General features: G+C 43.3%; 1 protein-coding gene and 1 long non-coding RNA gene across 4 annotated transcripts in view; one reads left to right on the top strand and one right to left on the bottom strand.

The window, feature by feature from the left end:
- Positions 1-5,109, bottom strand: part of LOC143930168 (uncharacterized) — a 140,410-nt gene extending 135,301 nt beyond the window's left edge. The window contains exon 1 of the long non-coding RNA XR_013262723.1: positions 5,032-5,109. This is a non-coding gene — a long non-coding RNA (uncharacterized LOC143930168). The remainder of the gene's footprint in view (positions 1-5,031) is intronic.
- Positions 1-16,212, top strand: part of SLC16A12 (solute carrier family 16 member 12) — a 176,594-nt gene that overhangs the window by 129,577 nt on the left and 30,805 nt on the right. Inside the window, exon 1 of one of the 3 annotated variants that reach the window (XM_077454194.1) lies at positions 2,849-2,956. The exons of the other annotated variants lie outside the window; for them this stretch is intronic. The gene's annotated coding sequence lies outside the window, so the exon portion shown is untranslated. Of the gene's footprint in view, positions 1-2,848; positions 2,957-16,212 lie in introns of those variants that run through there. 3 annotated transcript variants of the gene reach the window in all.

Here is a 16,212-nt window from a genome sequence, read left to right as displayed (position 1 = left end):
CAGTTTGAATTTAGGCTGGTTTCTGCTGAACTGGCCAAGAGTCGAGCCGTGTATGACTGGCCTAAGTCCCTGCTGTACTAAATTGCTGCTCTGTGCCTCTGGACTTATCCCTTGACGTGCCCTATTTCCACCCTGTTACAGTTCCGCGCATCCCTTGCAGTGTTGGAATTATTGCCCTGTGGCCTTTCCCTTATCTGATACCCTGTTTTTTCAGCCCCCCCAAAATAAATAACCCCTTTGACCAGGGGCCCTTATTCCCCTCTTGATCTTGATCGGATATAAAAAAATATTTGAATAGCCTAGAAATTACAGCATAATTTGCAACTTCACAATAAGATGAGAACAATAATGCTGGAATGTAGGAAAAAAGGAAAGAGGGCACAAAAATATGTAGAGTAAAAGCTACTTTTTTCATGAGGTTTACATTATGAGGTGTGCACCATGCCATTGCTGTATAACTGAGCACATCTAGATATCATAGTCCATACAACTTGATAAACCTCCATCTCCCTTTGCACGAACTACAGCAATTAGGGTTAAATACTAAAGGACTTTTGACTCTAAAGCCTCGTACACACAATTGGATTTTCCGATGGGAAATGTCTGATGACAGGCTGTTGGCGGAAAATCCGACCATGTGTAAGCTCCATCGGACAACTGTTGTCGGATTTTCCGTGGACAAATGTGTGTTGTTGGATTTTCTGAGCGTGTGTACACAAGTCCGTCGGACAAAAGTCCAAAGAACAAACGCACATGCTCGGAAACAAGGACGAATTGGAAGATGTTGGTCTTGTAAACTAGCATTCGTAATGGAGAATTAAAGTGGTTGTAAACCCTTATAAACCACTTTGACCTACAGGTAAACCTAGATTAAGGCTTACCTGTAGGTTTAGGAGAAATTTACAAAAAGACAGGCACCACTGTCTATTGGGCATGCGGCCGTAGACAGCGGCGTGCAGGTCCACTGAGTGACGTCATTGCTACTCCGGCGCTGTGCTCCATGCAACAGGGAACAGCGGTGACATCGCTGGCTCCTGTGTCAGGTAAGTGACACACAATGGACCACTATGCGATGCATAGTAGCCCATTATACTTTACCTTTGCAGGGAGACAAAGAGGAAGTAAACCCATCAGGGTTTACTTCCTCTTTAACATTCATGACGTGGCAAATTATGAAATCTCGAAATTCAGCGCATATTCTCTTCTTCTTCAATGGGATAATAATGAAGCTGCTTTGCTGGTGATACCGATGGAGTTATTGCAAACAAATTTTCAAAGGCTTTTTTTTTCTAGTGCTATCAAGAATAATATTATTATGCTTTTTTTTTATTTTATTTTTTTGGGCAAGCTACCACAACACCATTATCCCATAGTTTTTAAGATCAAAGATACAACTATGTTGGTGTTCCTTGTTAATTTTACATTGTATTTTTTTAAATGTAACTGTTTACTCCCAAACTGTCATTAGAAGTAAAACACATAACCAAGTATTATTCTACACAATTTTTTTTTATTATGCATTAAAAAAGAAAACAAATAAAATAGATATGTTATCTGCCAATAGAACTTAACCAAAAAGTGCATTCTATGCATCCAAAAATATAGAAAATATACCAAACCAAATCATTATTCAACCAAAAAAAAAAGAATGTGAAAGCAATAACTCCAAGGCCAATAATAAATAACACGTTATCTCCTCCAATTCCACAAGGTCTTATTGACAAACGGTCATTCAGAAACGAACTGAAAAGCATGAAATTAAAAGCACAAAAAATGGAAAGTGCGAACACTCACCAAACTTCAACTAACATTAAATTAGCAGAAGGAGCCCAAAGGGTGGTGCTAAAGAGCTGAAAAACCATGTAGTACGTCACTACGTTCATAATTGTTGGCCCACAATTGTGTGGCCATGTATATGCAAGACAAGTTTGGGCCAACACCCTTCAGACAAAATTCCACGTTTTTTTTGGCCGACAATCCAATCGTGTGTACGAGGCTTAAGGCTGCATTCACTTCACACAAATCGTGGGACTCACATTTGACATGCCATTCATTTGAATGACGCCTCAAATCGCTGTGCGGGGAGCTACTATTGGGCGACATGCTTCCCGCAATACATGTTGCCACGTTTGCAGTGCGGAAGACCGGAGCTGCTATTTGAGGTGCCATTCATATGAATGGCATGTCAAATGCGAGTCCCTCGATTTGCCATTCACACATCAGCGCTTTCAAATCATGGGCAGATTCGCAGCAAATCTGCCCGCGATTCAGAACGCTGAAGTGTGAATGCAACCTAAGTTCTGCTGCAATTCACAATCAAAAAGAATCAGCACATGAATAGATCCCGATATTACGTAACAATATTTTTTATCCTGAGTGCAGTTCTTCTTCAAATGTCTGCCTCCATAGGTTAAACATACTAAAGAGAAAATCTATATGGAATTCAGTTTACTTCTTAGAAGGTGCCAAGTTTAACCTTTGTTAGATTGCACTGAGTACACAGTGTGTTTCTGAACACGGATAAAAATAAACTTTCGAGGGAAGAAGTCTGTTGATTTAGCTAATTATTGGCACCGTCCTTCAGAAAAGTGTAATATGGACGTTTACGTTCCTAAGCATGAAATACTCCCCAGCCTGTATTCAGAGAAAATGTACAGCCCTGAAAATGTGCTGACTCCGCACTGGTGAATGGTTACCTTTAATTCCTGACTTATACAACATTCTAAACATCAATTGGGTTCGTCGGTTTCAGCAATTACTGCTGGAATCCTGCATACGGCACAGCAATTATTAACAATTTGTGTCTATATTAAAGACCTCAACTGTTTTTTTCTTTATATAATTATTATGGCTGATTGGGTTGTTAGAACTATAAGAACCCTTACCAAGCTAGTGATAAACATCAGCTGTATCATTGTTATTAGATCTCATATGGGTCATTTCATGAAGCGGAAAGGTAAGTGGGGAAGCAGCAAATCATAATATAAAAATGTGTGTTTATTTTATATCTGCCTTGTCTAGACAACTATGATTACTTGTGGATTGATCCAAAGCTGAGAAGAGTCAGAAGACTCTTCGCAGCTCAGGTAATCTATACTACAAGTACTGTAAATTACTGTTTTAAATAGGGCCATGCACATAATCTGGCTCAACTAATTTCAAACATAAATGGAAAGCATCATATAAAGTGAACTATTCATTAAATCAGTGGTCTCCAAAATGTAGCCCAGGGGCCAGATGTGGCCTTTTGCTTACCTTTATATGGCCCTTGGGACACTATTTCACCAACTGACACTAATGATGGAGCACCATTCCCCCTATTGACACTATCAATGGGGCACTAATCTTTTCATTGATATCACCAATGGAGCTCTATTTCTCCAATTAAAACCAATGATTGGGCACGGATGCTGGGGCATTTTCTACTCCCACTGGCCACAGTCCAGCCCCCCTAAAGCCTGAAGGGCAGTAAACTAGCCCTTTGCTTAGAAAGTTTTTTTTTTTTTGCTAGAAAATTACTTAGAAACCCAAAATATTATACTTTATTTTTTTCTAACACCCTAGAGTATAAAATGGCGGTCATTGCAAAACTTTCTGTAACAACGTATTTACACAGAGGTCTTACAAGCGCATTTATTTGGAAAAAATACACTTTTTTGAATTAAAAAATAAAACAGTAAAAAAAATGTTTATATTATGAAAGATAATGTTACGCCAAGTAAATTGATACCCAACATGTCACTCTTCAAAATTGCGCCCGTTCGTGGAATGGCAGAAAACTTTTACCCTTAAAAATATGCATAGGCAACGTTTAAAAAATTCTACAGGTTGCATGTTTTGAGTTACAGAGGAGGTCTAATTATTGGAATTATTGCTCTCGCTCTACCAATCACAGTAATACATCACATATGTGTTTTGAACACCGTTTTCATATGCGAACGCTACTTACGTATGCGTTAGCTTCTGCACGTGAGCTCGGTGGGATGGGGCGTATTTAAAAAAACATTTTTTCTTATTTATTTTACCTTTTATTTTTACACTGTTCTTTTAAAAAAAAATAATTGTCACTTTTATTTCTATTACAAGGAATGTAAACATACCTTGTAATAGAAATAAAGCATGACAGGACCTCTTAAATATGAGATCTGGGGTCAAAAAGACCTCAGATCTCATTTACACCAAGACGCATTTGAAAAAAAAAAGGCTATGGGCGGAAGTGATGTTTTGATGTTGTTTCCGCCCTGCAATGGTATGGAGACGGGTGGTGGCCATCTTCCCCTCACTCATCTCCATACCTAACACCGAGAAGGATCTAATCTCCTTTGCCACTTCCAATGGCTCAGGTAAGGGGCGGAGGGCACCGGAGACTGCCGGGGGGGCGGGCCCTCTCCGCCGCCGATAAAAGTGATCTCGTAGCAAATCCGCAGCAGAGACCACTAGTATCGGAAACCGGACCGCCCGACGAAGAAGAGGATACCGGGCTTATGGCAGCTAGCTGCTGCCATAACAAGGATATTCCTCTTCAAAGTTAGCTATCAGCATGCGGCGGCCTGGAAGTGGTTAAGCTCCAATATAATATAAGCTCCATATGAGCTGGAGAGGTTAGAAAGGGCTTGCCTATAGTCTGGGCAGAGGTGCATTTTAAATAGGTCAGGGCCAGGACTTCACTATCCCATTTGAAAAATATTCGAAATCACCTGCAACCACCAGAAAAACATAGCATGCCTTGTCTCCATCCCAACGTTGCCACATTAACTCGGCCTCAATACATTTACGGTTTAATGCAAGCAATATAATGAGTGCAAGAAGTTCAGTAGGAATAATCTCCTATGTCTGTATGTGGCAAGTTTCTGTCAATACTTATAACACTTTGCCTGGCACTAGTCATCTAATAATAGTCATTTCCAGTTCTATTTTGGCAACCTATACTTATGTACAATACTGTATGTACAAATAAATGTCTGGAATACTGTACGTGTATTCTATTTCAATATATAAATATAGCGTTCAGTCCAAGAACGATCCACTTACCAGAAGTCTCACTGCTGGAGATGACGAGGGCTGCCGGTCATATATTTTAATTGACCAACAGGACTGAGAGAGTCAGAGCAGGGAAAGCTAATATACACAAGAGGATGTGGCTACATACAGCAAATCACCATGCCGGACATATACAGTAAACATGTTTACTCACTGACCTCACGTGCTTTTAAAGGCCTACACCATGTTGTTTAATAAAAGTGAAGACGTTTGAATATAAAGAATATGGATTCTTTTTGTTGTATGGTATCTATTTTTACTGTATAATGGCTACAGAGGTAATGCTTGTACTGGCTACAGTAAGAGCTGCTGCATTTAAATGGCATCAGAAATGCTTTTATATCAGCACAGGGTAGTGTTCTATCCTAAAGGAGTTCTATTGTCACAGTGCACACTTTAAACTAATAACATCAGCATTCTGATAGTAATATGAACAATAGTTATAGACAAATAGTAATATTTGACATCCACATGTCACATTAGACAACCCGTCAAAACTTGTAACGGAAATGACTTTCTGTCACGGCCATCTTGGTACACCCCGCACTAGGCCGCAGTAAGCCTGCAGTCTGAAGTCGCCAAGCGGACATCTTTTTACACCCACTGAAGTCTTGCATTTCACACCTGTTTTTACCACTAAACTGAGCTTACCGTATATACTCGAGTATAGGTCGATCCGAATATAAGCCGAGGCCCCTAATTTACCACAAAAAAATGGGAAAACTTATTGACTCGTGTATAAGCCGAGGGTGAGACATGCCTGTCCATCCCTGTGTGTCCGTCCATCCCTGTGTGTCCGTCCATCCCTGTGTGTCCAGCCCTGTGTGTCCGTCCATCCCTGTGTGTCCGTCCATCCCTGTGTGTCCGTCCATCCCTGTGTGTGCAGCCTTGTGTGTCCAGCCTACCTGTGTCCCGAGCCTGCGTCCCGAGCCTGCGTCCCGAGCCTGCGTCCCGAGCCTGTGTGCTTCTGCACATACGGCGGCCATGCCAGGATCGCCGCACCTCTTCTTGTCTGACAGATGGCGGCCATTCCACTGTTCAAAAGCCGCGCCTCCGTCTGTGATAGGCGGAACACTCAATTTCCCAGCAGTCTGTGTTCCGCCTATCACGGACATCCTCTCATCCTCGTCCGTAGTATGAGGATGAGCGGATGTCCGTGATAGGCGGACCACTGACTGCTGGGAAATTGAGTGTTCCGCCTATCACAGACAGGGAGGCGCGGCTTTTGAATAGTTGAATGGCCGCCGTCTGTCTGCTCGACACGCTGATCGGGTAGACAGACGGCGGTGACTCGAGTATAAGCCGAGGGGGGCACTTTCAGCCTCAAAAAAGAGGCTGAAAATCTCGGCTTATACTCGAGTATATACGGTATATTGTGAAATACAGTATTTAGAAGTCAGTGACACTGTTTTGATGTTAAATTTTAAAAGCAGCGGTGTTCTGTCACATTAGCAAATGTGTGAGATCAGCAGGCTTGCCGCTGCTTTTAAAATTCAACATCAAAACAGTGTCACGGACTTCTAAATACTGTATTTGATGATATAAGCACAGTTTAGTGGTAAAAATAAGTGTGAAATGCAAGATTTCGGTGGGTATAAAAAAATGTCCACTTAGCGACTTCAGACTGTAGGCTTTGTGTGGGCGAGTGCAGGGTGTACCAAAATGGCCGTGAAGGAATGTCACGTCCGTTACGAAATCTGATGGATTGCCTAATCTGATGGAACACAGGCTCTGTGAAAAGTGTGACACAGCAGTGCCTACCCGCAGGGCATAATGTCAAGTCCCCCTACTGCCTGGTCTTCCACTGTGTTGCCCCTTAGTGATGTTGGCTTGCCTCCTCTTCTCTCCTCTCCCCTTGGCTGCTGCAGGGAGATGTTTTAGGATGAAGAGTGGGGGTAAAGGGTTTGTCAATATGTAATTTACCAGACCCTTCCTTTTCTAAATGAACACACTTACTCAATGTTTTCATTCATAACTAAAGCATAGTAACCCGTGTTTAATATGCTTCAGTTTGTGAATGAACAGGAAGCCCCTCAGTACAGAGAGCTTTTCAATCATTCACTGTCCAGTGCAGCTGATGCTGCAGGGAAAGGCATGTGTGTTTGAGCTTTGGGGTGAACACCCTAATGCAATGAGGCTGTGCACACCTATGGCACTTACTGTCATTAAACTATATCCAGAGTAGCACCTGTTTAACATCTGAATACTAAAGATGAAAATAAATATTTGTACAGAAATCTGGGCTTCCAGATATATTAAAAATAAAAGTGCTTTAAACCAAATAAATGTGATTTGGATCATTCACATTTATTTGGTTTGAAGCACTTTTATGTTTGATATATCTGGAAGCACATGCATTTCTGTGTATATACATAGTGAATACATGTCACAGATTCCAAGGAAGTAAACGTGTGGGAATCCTCACAAAGTAAGTTTACAAACTTCAAGATTGATCAGATTAATAGGTGTAAACTAGCAATAATTGAAATACAATGTGGAAATGAATATACTGTTTTTCCCCAAAAATAAATCCAGGTCTTATATTCATTTTGGCAACAAAAGACACAGTAAGGCTTATTTTTGGGGTAGGTCTTATCATTTCATGTCATTTTCGGGGTAGGTCTTATCATGTCATTCTCTCCCCCTCTCCCTCCCTGCCTGTCAGGAATCCCCAGAGGAACTGAGTAAAAGTGGTTGTAAAATCCTAGAATCCACTCTATTACAGTATTATATAATGTAAACTGTAAACTCTGCACTTCCATTACCCGCCAGAACTCTCTTCCCCGCTCCGAGCACTGCGCGGGGGGGGGGGGGAGACGGGGCGAGAACATGTAGCTGGCAGTGCAGATTCCTCCATTCACAGTGTTTAGCATGAATGGAGAACTAAGTGATTTATTTATTTTTTTGTCAGCTGGCAGGACTGTGTATGGCTCGTCCCCCTAGCCCAGTAATACACACCTCTCCAGCGTTCGCCGATTGCTGTTTTTTTTTATAGACCCCAATGCAAAATACCGGATGCTTGTGAGTAACCTCCTCCTGTAGCACAGTGTTCAAGCCTAGCAACCTATTGCTAGGCCCAAGTACTGACAAAGGGGGATGATGTCAGCTCTGGAAATTATTGTCTTTTTCTGGTAGAAGCCACAGAAATACTGTCCAGGTCTTCTCCACAAGCTTTGCCCTGCAGCCAGGCACACAGGCTCATCCACACATTTCTTTTCTCCAATGACCAGTCTAGTGGTCTTGTTTTTGTTGTTTTTATTTTTGGAGAACTTGAATAGGGTTGAGGGAATTAAGTGGCATACTCTAAAAACAGAAACTATGTACAAGTTGGTGACTAATGCCGCGTACACACGACCGGACTTTTCGAGGGACTAGGTCCGACAGACTTTCGACGGAGTTCTGACGGAGTTCTGACAGAGTTCTGACGGACTTTCCGAATGAATGGACTTGGCCACACACAATCACACCAAAGTCCGACGGATTCGAACGTGATGACGTACGACTGGACTAGAATAAGGAAGTTCATAGCCAGTAGCCAATAGCTGCCCTCGCGTCGGTTTTTGTCCGTCGGACTAGCATACACACGAGCGGATTTCTCGGTAGGAACTGGGTCCGGCGGAGTTCTGTCGGAAAAATTTGAAACATGTTCCATTTCTAAAGTCTGTCAGACTTTTGCAAATCAAAAGTCCGCTGCAGCCCACACACGATCGAATGGTCTGCCGGAATCATTCCGTCGGACTTTTGATGTTGTAAAGTCCGGTCGTGTGTACGCGGCATTAGTATTCTTTCTGAAAAAGCTGTTATAAAGTCTGTGCTTGCAACAATGGACTTTAGCTTTGAAGTAGTAGTAGTAACTTCAAACTCCTTCCTTTAGAGCCACAAGAGCAGAATCACATTTACAGAGAACTAGGTAGAATCAGCTCTTCAGAACACCAGCTGGTGCCCCTTTAAACAGACCCAGAGCTGGCTTTCTAGCACCAAAGGGTGGCAGCAGAACAAAGGTCCACAAGATCTCTCAGAACTGTCTGTACTCACACAAGGCCCAAGGATAGCTGGTTGCCTCCTTCCAAGCGACACTTTACTTATACCAGACCAGATCTTCAGCAGACAGTCCCCTCTCAGTCAGCCCTCTCTCTCTAGCTTCAGGGTCTCATGACCTTGTAGGACTTAGGCCCAGTAACCTAATGCCTACTACCCCATGCCCACATACCACCCTCCAAAACCCCTCTTTACAAAAGACCCAACTAGGCTTTGGAGTAAATGGCCATCCGGCCTTATTTTATTAACAAATATAAACTTTAGTAAATAACATAAATTAACATTACCAACACTTCAACTTTTAAACTGGTTCCTGGTTGGGTGGGGGAAACGCCCACCCACTGGTCACTGCTACCACCTATTTTAACTTCAACCTTATGCCTCCAGTCGGAATCCCCTGACTCAGAGGCGTTATCAAACCTAGCAGTGACCTACCCCTTTTAACCCTTCCAGGTACCCCCTGTACCTGGAAGTACCATAAACCACTCCCATCACATGGATGGGTACAGCATGTTTTTACACATGTACTTCTCCGATCTCCTCTCCCAGCAACCCAAAGAGCTGCCTTACCACACAACTTCCCTTGTCCTAAACCCTACTTCAGGGCGGGTGGGTGGGAAACGCTTCCTCCTCCGCTCTGTGACTGCACTTCACTTCCCCTAACCATCTCACTTCCTTAGCCCAGGCACCGCCCCCCGTTCCTCCCCTTTCCCTTTCTTAAAGTGTCCCAACCGTTTAAAGCGGCAACTGTGCAGTCCAGCACAGTCATGCCGTCCCTGCGCCTATTTCTTCTGGCATTTTGCTCCGGGACTCTCTGTATCCAGGCCCTCAGGTCACCGATGTGAGGCCTCACAACAGCAGACGTGTGGCAGCAAGCCCCTCCAGGCTGGACTAATCCTCTCCAGGAACAGACCCCAAGCTCAGTGAGCTCACACAATATATACAGTCTCCCAGAGCCTGCCTCTCTGGGATTGGCCAGGGCTGTATCAATATTCATTCTGCCATCTGCATAGCACCACACCTATATCCAGAAACTTCTCAAGCTATCTGGAGACAGAGGAAGCTATTAGGCTGGCAGCAGCTGAACACATCGAACAAACTTAACTAGTAGAATGCAGCTACACTGATTACGGTGAGCAAACTAAATCTACCTATCAAAACACAGCTCCAAAAAAAATACAGAGAGCCAAAACTAAATCTAAAGCCCCATACACACTATCCGTTTTTCTGCTGAGTTTTTCCTTCAGATTTACCAAAACCATATAATATGAGGTCAAACCTTAGGAGTTTCAATTTGTATTCCCTCAGGCCCCTGCACTACATGGTTTTGGTAAACCTGAAGGAAAAACTCAGCAGAAAAACTGATAGTGTGTATGGGGCTTAAATCTATCTATCTAATCCTAGCACCTACCTAGGAGGATTCTACACTTTAAAAGCCTGGAAAAGTGTCCTCAGTACTACATTTAACTCTGTGCAGTAAAACTGCATTGGATTCAAATTCTTTGACTTTTTGAGGAGTTAAACTGCCTGTGGTTGGTATCAAATCAGCAGGTGAACATACTCTCTGGACAGACTGGGTCTGTGGTGGTATGCTATTGCAGAATTTGAAACAGAACAAGGGCTGTATGATTTAGAACAATTTAATTCTTCCCTTTACCTTTGTTTCCCCGTGTGCTCACTGTATGCATCCATTTATTTAAGTGTAGCGGTATCCTCTTAAGGGCTGCTGTGTGTTGTAGTCTGTCTATCACCCTGCCCAGCGAGGCACACAGTTCTCATTCACCCTCAGGCAGAAAACCAGTCCTTCAACTTTTTAAAAATTTTATTTAGGGGAATAAACTTGCACGGGGATGGGATATTCATGAGATGGCCAAATTGATTTGCAGAACAATGTAAATGGAACTGATTATATGCACCTCCGGTATATACAACTCCAATCTTCAACTCCAGCACATCACTTGCTTGCAGACTATCTCTCCTCAACACCCCCAACACATCACTTGCTTGTACTTTCCGGGCCAGCTAGCACTGATTTGTAGGCCTGACACTGGCTCAGCCAGGCCTTGGGTGAATTCTTTTTGTAGGCGGGGACGTGGGCCCCTTTGGTGTAGAAAAAAATGTAGGAAGTCCCAGTGCTAGCTGCCCACGTGGCTACTGAGCCCATTACCACATCCTCATGCCTTGCCAGCCCTCATGGCTACAGCTGCTTCTCTCCCCTGCCCGTGACACCCCAGCTCACTCCTCTGGCTCTGCACCCATCTCAGACTGCACTCTCTCAGTCCTCTCAGGCGTGCCTCCCCAGTCCTCTCCCGACTCTGTGTCACTCACCAGCCCTTTTGGCTGCAATCTGTTGTTCCTCTCCTGGAGACTTTGCCTGGCAGTGCTCTCTACTGCTGTCCTCTCTTGCTTCCGTGCCACCTGTCCAGGACACCTCCGTGTGCCATGAAAAGGGCCCTGTCCACAATCGAGCCCCAGGCTCAAGGTCACCCCCCCCCCCCCAGACTGGGGAGCTCTCTCCAAGGCCCAACAGCCTAGCACTCCATCTCCAGCTTTCCACCTGGACAACTCCTCCCCCGCTGGGCTGACCCAGAGTATTTAGGGAGGCCTGCCACCTACCAATCCAAGTTGGGAATTTGTCAGGGCCCTCCTAAACACTCCAAGCAGCTCCACCTCCCCTCTCCTACTATGGAAGCTATGGAAAAAAGTGGGAGGTCTTGGTGCTGCTGCTTGTGAGTCACCAGCCCTACACTGAGTCACTCCCAACCCAGATCAAAACACGCTCAGGCGAGATTGCCCACTGATTGTACCCTTCTGGCAAGACATTAGGGAACAGATCAAGGAGATCCTGGGGGTGGAGGTTCCTCTTTCGCTGGTCCATTTTCTCCTGCATATCCCTCCCAAGCCACTCAGTCGCTACAAAAAAAGCACTCTGCCCCACTGGCTAAACACAGCAAAGCGGCTTCTCCCAATTTACTGGAAGAGGACACCGGTACCGAGCAGGGAGGAGTGGATGCGCAGGGTAAATGAGATCAGAGAAGCAGAGGAATGGATCGCAACATGTAAAAACACAAGAGAAGCATATAGCCATATGGTCGCTGTAGACGGATCATTTTTCCGACCAAATTCGGGTAACGTCAAGTCTAGATGTCGCACTGTTGAAGCTCACTGGCCCAAATTTGGTCAGCGTGTCGATTTAGCCAGTAGCTGACCTGACCTCCCCTACATCTTAAATCAGAGCAAAGACCTCGAGCACCACATGTACACTTGGTACAGAATGAGACATTGCTCTGGTGGAGGACAGCCCGGTGCGGAATGCAAGAGAACATTACCAGCTCAAGGTGAGATCCTGTTCTCCCACACCTTCCCCCCCCATCCCATCTCCCCCTCACCCACCTGCCATCTTCCTTTTATGCTCTGACAACTCCTCCTAGTTGTTTCCTGTCATAACTGTGCAATGTTGAAAGGTTATATGGTTAGGAGGCCCGAAAACAGGTGCCCTAATCATAATGAGAAAGTCGGGCATGATAACAGGACCTCGGCTACTACCGCAGTAACCCACGGAGAAGCAAACGTGATAGCACCAGATACCCCAGCTGGGGCCTGGATGTGGACCGGGCTTGGGTGAGCACTGGAGGAGGTTAGAAGGAGGACTTAGTGACCCCCCCTCCTGCGGTGTGGAACCTGGGCCAAATAGCACTGGGTCGGACTGCCAGCGCAGCACCCCCCTCCCTGACAACACATAACATTATAAACTGTGTGGCTGATCGGGGGGGGGGGGGGGATGGTGCGCACCTGGATAACTGTTTTTTAGCCAGCAAGCCGAGGTCCTGTACTTGCCATAGTTGAGAGAAAGGAGCAACTGGGCGATAAAATAAAAATAAAAATAAAAAGGAAAATATGAATAATGAGAATGACTCCCTGATGAAAACAGAAGTGATTACCCCCTCCATTTTTCCTTACTCCCTCCTTTCTATTGTTTCTTAAGAAATGACAAAATGTTGGTCACTGTTGCTTAAGTGTTGAAACTAACTGTAAGCTATGACTAATTCTATAAATAAAGTTTTTATAAAAAAAAAAAAAAAAAAAACACGCCCAGGCTGGAAATTTACCTACTCTCAAAAAAATACTATCACTGTCCTTTTTGCACACTAGAGGGTGCTACATGAGGTATAGTAGCTATCTATATATCATTTGAATTCACACTAGCTTGTGTTATAAAATGCTCTGCATTTTAAACCTGAATCGCAACATCAGACACTTTTTTTTAACAAGGGACAGCATCTCTTGGAAAGCTTTATGATTCTTTTCCTTACCATACTGCTAATAGCTATTCTATAGAATCATAGATAGAATTATCTTCTGTACATTATGAATCACAGTTCCACTTCCCACAGTGGAAATGTATATACTTACAGTATTTCTCAGTATGGAAATATCCTAGTTTGCTTTGGTGATAAAGTAGCGTGTCTTGTCACATATGGCCAAGCTTGGCCTAATTGGTAAACAGATCTGCTCAATTATAGGTGTGTTTGCTCTGTTCAATTACCCAAGCAATGTGTTTGCTCTCCAACTCTGCAAAAAGCATCTTCTCTATTTATTACTTCTAATACATCAGTCCAAAAACGTGTCCATATTTTAACATTTTAAACCAAGATACTCACTGCTGGCTATTTTAAACTGCTTACCAAACACCCAACATACCTGCAACTGCATAAGAGAGAGTTCAGTTTCCCAGATATTGGTAAGTGGTTAGTAAGTGTTGTGCCAGTGTTCAGGACACCTATTACATTTACCTGGAGTTAATGTGAGGGAAAATCCAAAAGTACAAGTTGAATATCTCTTCAAGCACCTGTTAAAAAAATTTGCATTGTAAGCCAGCTTGCATTACGCAGTACAAGGTGGAACTGCAGCCTCAGCAAATTCTATATACAGCTGTTTTTAACTATGTCATTATCATACTGCAGACAAAGCTGGTAGAGCTGATAATAACCTTCAGCAAATGTGTTATACAGTCGTCAGCCTGGAAACTATTGTAGCAGGTACAGCAGTAAGGAAGACATTCTGTAGACCAGCCTCTTTTGACCTTTTAACTGTAGAGGAACCCATAAAAATGCTTTCATGTTTTAGGGAACCCTTACTAAAACTATCATTGAGTTTCAGTGGGAAAATGTTGCTTACATTGGTTGTCAGTGGGAATATTACCACTCTTACAGACAGCTAAAAATATGAATGCTGTCATGCTGCTGGCTTTGCCAAGTGGCATTGACCCTGGAACTACACAAGCATCATTAGGTAGGAGGTCAATCAGTCACAGCTCAAGGCCAAACCCTGGAGGAACCCTAGTTGAGAAAAATAGTGGTTGTAGACAGATCAGCATTAATCCACTTACATAACAATGTTCTCCAGACATGAATATTATACATTTTAGCTGGCTTAGACCGTGGATTGAACTGATCCAATACTAAATGGCTCCTTTTGCTAGTCATCTTGTGTTACTGGCGTCACGTAGAACTTAAGCAAATTTTTCTTACTAGTTTTAAGTAGAGTGGAGATGGGTTTTGTTGCCATCTTTATTTATGTTAGGGAAAGTCTTGTGACTTCTGCATAAATGCTACATTTTACAAATGTAAGACAATGTGTCTCACTAACAGCTGTCAAATATGGAATTTACCTTCTATTTGTGGAGATTTCATTTAATTATCTGTTGTATCAAGTGTGGAGGAAGACAGCAAAATATAGCTGACACAGGTTCTAAGCCTTCCCTACTATGCACTACTGAGTTTTGATTGGAAATTTTTTCAGAATGGCTAATTATAATAACTCCAATAATGCAATGCAGTCCAGCATGTCCTAGTGGTGTGCACGTGTACCAGCCTACACAAAGCTTTTTGTTCTGTTTGCATTGTTCTGCATATTTTGGTTTTCTAAATTTGTCCAGAGAAAAGATTGATTGGCTAAGTAAATATATAAGGTGATGGATCACTTTGCTGTCTAAGCCCTTGTACACACGGTCGGACATTCCGACAACAAAATCCGTCGGATTTTGTCCGAAACTAGTGTTGCATACACACGGTCGGACAAAGTTGTCGGAAAATATCCAATCGTTCGTAACGTGATGACGTTATTTCATTATGACGGGACTATGTTCAGGCTAGTAGCCAATAGCTTTGGTCTCGTAATTTGATCTGAGCATGCGTGACACTTTGTCCAATTGGAATTCTCTACAAACGATCGGACAAAGACTGATCGGATCATGTTGTCGGAAAATTTATAGCCCAGCTCTAAAAATGTCGGTCGGATATTCCGATGGAAATAGTCCAATGGAGCCCACACACGGTCGGATTATCTGATCGGACATTTTCCGTCGGAATGTCCGACCGTGTGTACAAGGGCTTATACAGTATCAATCATTTTTGCCAGAAGACAAAAGTAAAGATGTAAGAATGGATCTGAAGCATTGGGGTATGATAAGGCTATTAGTAGTCTCCCCTACCAGCTGGTCTGTTTTTCTGGAAGGACTGCTGTGTGCCATAGCCACTATGAATAGTGGGAACGGTGATAAATGTAGACAATGGGGGTTATTTACTAAAGGAAAATCCACTTTGCACTGCAAGTGCACTTGAAAGTAAAGTCGCTGTAGATCCGATGGGGACATGCAAGGAAAATAAAAAACAGCATTTTAGCTTGCACATGATTGGATGATAAAATCAGCAGATTTAGAGCGACTGCACTTCCAAGGGCACTGAAAGTGCAAATTGGATTTGCCTTTCATAAATAACCCCTATAACTGATCAGAGTGAGTCTACTTTGCCATGGACATTCTGCCATGTTGTGAATGAAGACATACTGTGGTTGATTTACTAAAACTGGAGAGGTCAACTACCCCTGTCAATGAAGGCGAATTTGCTAAAACTGGAACATAGAGACTCTGGTGCAGCTGTGCATGGTAGCCAATCAGCTCCTAACTTCAGCGTGTTCAATTATGACAAACCCCCCACCCAAAAAAAAACCTGGAAGCTCCTGTTTTAGTAAATCAACCCACTATATTAACAATGTGATAGGAAGACTCTGGTTTTCATTTTGTGTGCCATGTTCCAGTAAGTGGTAGCCATTGTACAGTTCATAGGTGTATCT

This window comes from Lithobates pipiens, unplaced genomic scaffold, assembly GCF_037356315.1.
Source record: "Lithobates pipiens isolate NorthernLeopardFrog02 unplaced genomic scaffold, aLitPip1_a1.2 Scaffold_25, whole genome shotgun sequence".
NCBI lineage: Eukaryota > Metazoa > Chordata > Amphibia > Anura > Ranidae > Lithobates > Lithobates pipiens.
The sequence above is the reverse complement of the archived record's forward strand: the minus strand, read 5'-3'. Positions and strand labels throughout refer to the sequence as shown.